Genomic DNA, 6,000 nt, shown 5'->3' on the forward strand with positions numbered 1-6,000 from the left:
CAGATGTCACTCTCATGACTCTGCATTTCTGTCAGTGCCGTCAGGTGACCAACATAATGAGCCAAATTCAGAGCTGACCTTGAAGCCATAAAACTTTGACAGGATTATAGCCCATTACTCTATCTTTCGTTTTCACGCATTATAGCAACCAGTTTTATGGGAATCTGTACTAATAATCTGTTCTTAATAGCACACATGAAATCCAACCAGAAAAACAAATGACCATCTCAGATTTGACTATCACAAAATGTTGGAGTGCCCAGGGAGGTTGTGAGAACTATATCCTTGGAGATATTCAAAACTAGCTGTACAAGGCCCTGAGCAAACTGTTGCTGGACTCAATTTGAGTAGAGGTCTGCAGTGGTCCCTTTTCATCTGCACCAATCTCTGACACTTTTATGAAGTCCATTAGATTCATAAGCCCATTAACAGGAAAGAAAAAAAAAGGAATCATTTCCACACTTGCTTGAAGGAGTGGTAATTCTCATGTTCCTGGTGAAGAACAAATGGAACAATATGGCATTTTAATATGTTAGCTAAGGAGACAGAATCATAAACTACTTACACAGGCATAAAGCAAAGGGAACAAATCCTGCTGGTAGTGAGCACATGTACTGACCTTCACAGGAATCGAGCCTGTTCATCATTTTGCGAGTTCACATTGTAAGAAAAGGAATGAGTGTGAGATCATTTTTATGTGGAACTATGTAGAAAAATCCCTTTCAATTTGAGTGAATACAAGCATGGATGCCTGCGTTTCCAAGCTCGGAATGCGGTGTGGTGGAGGCTGATAAAGATCTGTGAAAGGTTCCTCACCCCATCCTTTTCCCCCCCACCCCAAAGCTAAAAACAGACAGCATGCCCATAAAGGTTATGCAGTGCCTGCTCTGAAGGGAGGCCAAAATTGCAACCATTTCCCTTCCCCTTGCCCCTGGCCTCAGCAGTTCTGTACAACTTTCTGACTCCCAGCAAAACCTGTTCTCTCATTGAGTTGTCTCCTCTACAGAGGAAAGACACAAATACCAGCTTGTCTCTTTTCAATCAAGGAACATGCAGTGCCAGAGGATGAAGCATCAGATTCTTTACTTTTGATTGAGGCTAATTAGTGTTTTCTCTGAAGAACATTAGAAAAAAATACTCACTGGGTAGTCAGATTACTGGAACTCACAGCCAGAGCACTGCTGCATGAAGCAATGGAGCTGCATGGTACAACTCCAGAGGTTCTCATTGAGGGGTGAGGAGGGAAGCCCAATGAAGGCAATTTCTTCCATTTGTTTTGCAAGCAGCTCTGCTTTTAGGAAAAAAAGCAAAAAAAAAAAAAAAAAACAAAACAAAAACACACAAAGCCATAATGACTGGGTGCAGTGGTCAATGCTTTATCTGTCCGCACTTAACAAGCATAATCAAAGCATCACTACTGGCAATGAGACAAGAGGTTCTACTTCTCCAGATGGTCAGACTTCTCCAGGAAAACTCAGTTCCAGCCCAGCATCTGAGATGCAACGTAGCATTTTCCACACATCTTTTAGACAAACATGAGTGCAAGGGTCCAGTGCCTTCTCAAGCTCTATGCTGTGCATTAGTTGGCAGGCAGCTCAGCACCACACACCAGTTCACTCCCTCTCTGGGCGAAAAGATGGGAGAAAGAATCAGGAAAAAAAAAAAAGAAACAGGTGTTGAGATAACAATCAGTTAATAAGAAATAAAAGGAAACAAAAAACACAAAAATGAGTGATACACAGTGCCATTGCTCACCAACCAACTGATGCCCAGCCAGTCCCTGAGCAAAGCTAGCTACCCCCAAACAACCGTCTCAGTATCATTGCTGAGCGTGGTGTCATATGGTACAGGACATCCCTTTGGACAGTCTGGGTCAGCTATCCTGGTGCTGTTCTATCCCATCTCCTCACTGGCTGGGCAGATCCTTGCCCAAATCTTTGACTCTGTGCAAGCACTGCTCAGCAACAGCTAATCATCACTGCACTATCTCAATTATTCTCATAGTAAGTCTAAAATACAGCACTACATCAGCTACAGTGATGAAAGTTAACTACCCTAACTGAAGCCAAGACCCTCTCAGTTCTACTTTTATGACTGGTGACTAGTTTTACACTTGGCCAAGACAAGCTTTACATTTCATTTTAGCTCAGCTATGGGGGAATGTGCCCATAAGTCCAGGCAGAAAGATTGTGGCCTTGACATAACACTCCTCACGTATTGCAAGAGATTTCTTTTGTAGGATGAAGTGAAATCTCAGTGCTTAATGGTAAGGATCACATGGATCTGTGCTGAACAGATGGAAGAGATATTGCATAAGGCCTAGTTCATGCATTCTTTGATTACTGCCTGTTAGCCTTTATCTCAGACTCTTGGAAACACCAGCTTTCTATCAAAAGGAAATGTCACCACTTTAGCTAATAGACTTTTTTTTCTTCCCCTTGCAAGAGACGCTAATTGACTTTTTTTCCAGTTGAATGCAGCTTTGAAAATGAATATTTAATGTCAGGCATTAAAGTTCCTACATTGGCTTGCAGAGGAAATCTTGACTCACACAGATGCTTGTCAAGAGACAGAAAAGGCAGACCATGCTTCCCTCCCCTCCAAGAGGCAGAAAAAGACTTGTCTTGGTGCAGCTCTGCAAGTATAGGCGATTTTATGCCTGAAGAGAGATTTTCCCCTTTAGCCCTTCCTGCAAGGCTCTGGGCTATGGGGCAGCCACATCCAGCAGCCATTGCCTCCAATAGCCTCACACCTCATTCAGAGAAGTGCTGCAGCTGGCAGGCTTGAGGCTTGCTCCTGTGCAGAAATCAAGGAGAGGTGCCAATTGCCAGCAATTAATATTTTGCACTTTTTTCCCAGCTGCATAATTCCCCAGCTTTGCAGATCAAGCAAGAGACATACTCAAATTGCTTTGCATACTAAATGCTGGGAAGCAAATGGAGGACTTATAACAAATCTGTTGAACAACTTGTTTAATTTTGAGCGTCTGCTCAAGCCCCCTGACTGCAGGCTTAAAGTGAAAGCATGTGCCTCGTGCAGTAGCAACTCAAATATGAGCAGAATCAGGGCCATTTTGAGGCAGTGATCATACTAGACTGCCACCTATATCAGAGCTTCCTGCCACTCCATGGTAGCCTAATAGCTAGTGTAAGACTTCCTCAAGGGAGAAGTGTTAGTTCTGTGAAGTGCCATGGATAACATGGCCCCTCCTGAAACCAGCAAGTCAGTCTGTACTGCAAAGTGTGGAGGTTTCCATCTGCCTTGAAGACAGAGAGCATTGCTTTTGTCCAGAGGATTAGCTGACCCTTCCTGCTAATTGATTAAACCATTTGCTGTCCATGCAAATCACACCAAGAACATTTGAATGCAGCTAATTGCTAAAAAAAAAAAAAAAAAAAAAAAAAAAAAAACCAAACACCCAACTCTCATCTGACAGTTGAGGAAGAGATGACAGTTCTTCCAAGTCATGTTAAAAATATTGCTTTAGTATGGCTTCAGTGGGAGCTGCATCCTGTGAACGCTGAGAGCAGAGTGGGACTGCCTCATCCCTGGGTGGGATTCCTCTAACACATGATATGCCTTGTGGTTCCCACAGCTCAGCAGAAGAGAAGCTACAAGCTCTGAAAACATGTCTTTGTACATTAGAGGGTAGACTAATAGAAGTTATCCCTGAAGGTGTTCAAGACCATGTTGGATGAGGCTCTGAGCAATCTGATCTAGTGCCTGATTCAGTGGTTGGCAATCCTGTCCACAAAAGATCATTACAATTGAATGATCTTTGTGGTTCCTTGCAACCCCAGCCATTTTATGATTCTACAGTATGTTTCTAAACAGATTTTCGGATTTTTTTTTTCCTCTATTCCTAGTCTAGAAGTCAAAAGATGACTACATTTTTTTGGTATAAGCATTTGAAATGTCAAGAGGATGTAATTATCACCTAATGTTAGGAGGAAGCTCCTGAGAACAGCTGGGATCTGCTACTCTGGATATAGGAACTCATGCAAAAGGTGTCAGTGCTGTGCCTTAAAAATCCAAATTCACAGTGCATCTTTGCTTCACTGTTGAGTCTTGCTCCTGAATTTACTCTTAAATCAAACATTACATGTTAGCCTAGATGTACTTTGAATTTGTATTTACAAATTTGTATCAGTAAAGTATGCCTAGCTCACAGAATGTTAAGGACAAGTACAACTTGAACAGGACTAGAGGTGAAAGAAATCCAAGTGTGCCCACACAGGATATCCAGTGCACACAAGTGCTGGCACACTGATAGCCTTAGAGGAGCAACATTACAGTCATTGTGTGACAGCCAAATAGCCTTTTGCTAACCTACAGCTACATCCCAACATTTTGATTCCTCTTTGTATCAAATGCTATGCATCTGAAAATTGGTTACCACTGCAATTCATCACGTCTAATGAGAGAGTAAAGCTCAAGGGGAAAGAAAGAATAAACTTACATTAACCAAGAAGGAAATTTCTCATTCATCATCCAGTGCAAGTGCTGAGCACCCTGTTGTATTGTGGGGAAAAAAATTAATCTGAAGAGATGCTGCCTCACAGGTAAAGGCCAGATCCAAAATTCTGTAAAGGAGGGAGGGAAGGAGAAAGGTTCACAGACAGTAGCCTCACACAAGAAATATACCAGACTCACTAAAGCACGTACTGGATATGATGATGTGACATGCTGCATAGTCACACAGTGAAATTGTGTGCTGGAGGTTTGGAGGAGGGGATGCACTCAGGATGTGGAGGCTGTGGGCAGTTGGCACACAGCTGTTCCTGCTGCCCTCTGGGGCCTGCTGGGAGGAACATGAGCAGCGCATGCTTTGTGTGTGCAAATGGGTGTAAGAATAGCTCCAGCACAGCAGGGAGTGGTGCTGGAGCAGAGAGGAATTCCTGCTTAAAAGCAGGCTGATTTCATAGAGACCTGGTGTTTCTGATAGTTATGGGCTAACCTCAATAGAATAGATGAATAATACACGTCAGAGCAAGGAACCCTAACAATCCAGGAAGGGAGATAGAAAACTAAGAGGTGAGCTTGTTGAGCAGCTGCCAGAGATCAATGACTGGCTGGATGTAGGGAGAAATTTCTTCACAGAAAGAGAGGTTATACATTGGCACGAGCTGCCCAGGGAGGTGCTGGAGTCACCGTTGCTGGAAGGGTTCAAGAAAAGGGTAGATATGGTACTGAGGGACATGGTATAAAGCCCACAGACGCAGGCTGATGGACAGAGTAGGTGATCTTATAGAACCATTAAGGTCAGAAAGACCAATTAGTCCCCTGTGCTACTTCACCAAGGCCTCCAGTGTATCCGAGGTACATTTTCCTCAGCACCAAGATTAGCCTGGCTTAGCAGAATCATCTGCTCATTTTAAAATGAAATGTTTCCATTCCTGGTAGTCCAATGTACTCTTATCCAATAAATTCTCTGAAATTATTTGAAATTCAGTGGTGTTGCACTAAACTGAACAGCAGGCAAGAATTAATTCTCCCTTCCAGCCCTGACCTGTTGTACAGTGACTGCACACTTCCTTTCTTCGTCCTCACCACCCCTTGCATGCTCCCATTCAGTACACCCTCCGCTTACCCTGTCAGATCCCAGCCCTGGGGCACTGTTGTGATTTAATAGTCCCACTGCTGCTACATAAATATAAGGCTTTTGCTGGATGTATTTGGGCTGATCAGCCCCTCAGCTGCCTTGAGGCAAGATCAGAGGAACATCTACAGTGTTTGCAGGCTGCCTCTGTCTGTACTCCTAGAAATGCTGCCCCGGGTCAGGGCTTTTAGTTTCCTTGCTGAACAGCATATTATGCCCTTGCACAGGATTTTTCTTTGTTAATTGGAAACAGTTTGATCATTAGATAAGATTCCATTAATAAATTAATACGGTCTGTCAATGAATCTTCAACTCAGTAGGTAAGGAGAAAAAAAAAAAAAAAAAAAAAAAAAAAAAATCAGTAGGATCTCTCAGTGCAAAGAGGCCACAAGCCCACCATG

Source organism: Centrocercus urophasianus, unplaced genomic scaffold (assembly GCF_019232065.1).
Source record: "Centrocercus urophasianus isolate 14NV4802_14NV808 unplaced genomic scaffold, USGS_Curo_1.0 seq_10, whole genome shotgun sequence".
NCBI classification, from domain to species: Eukaryota; Metazoa; Chordata; class Aves; order Galliformes; family Phasianidae; genus Centrocercus; species Centrocercus urophasianus.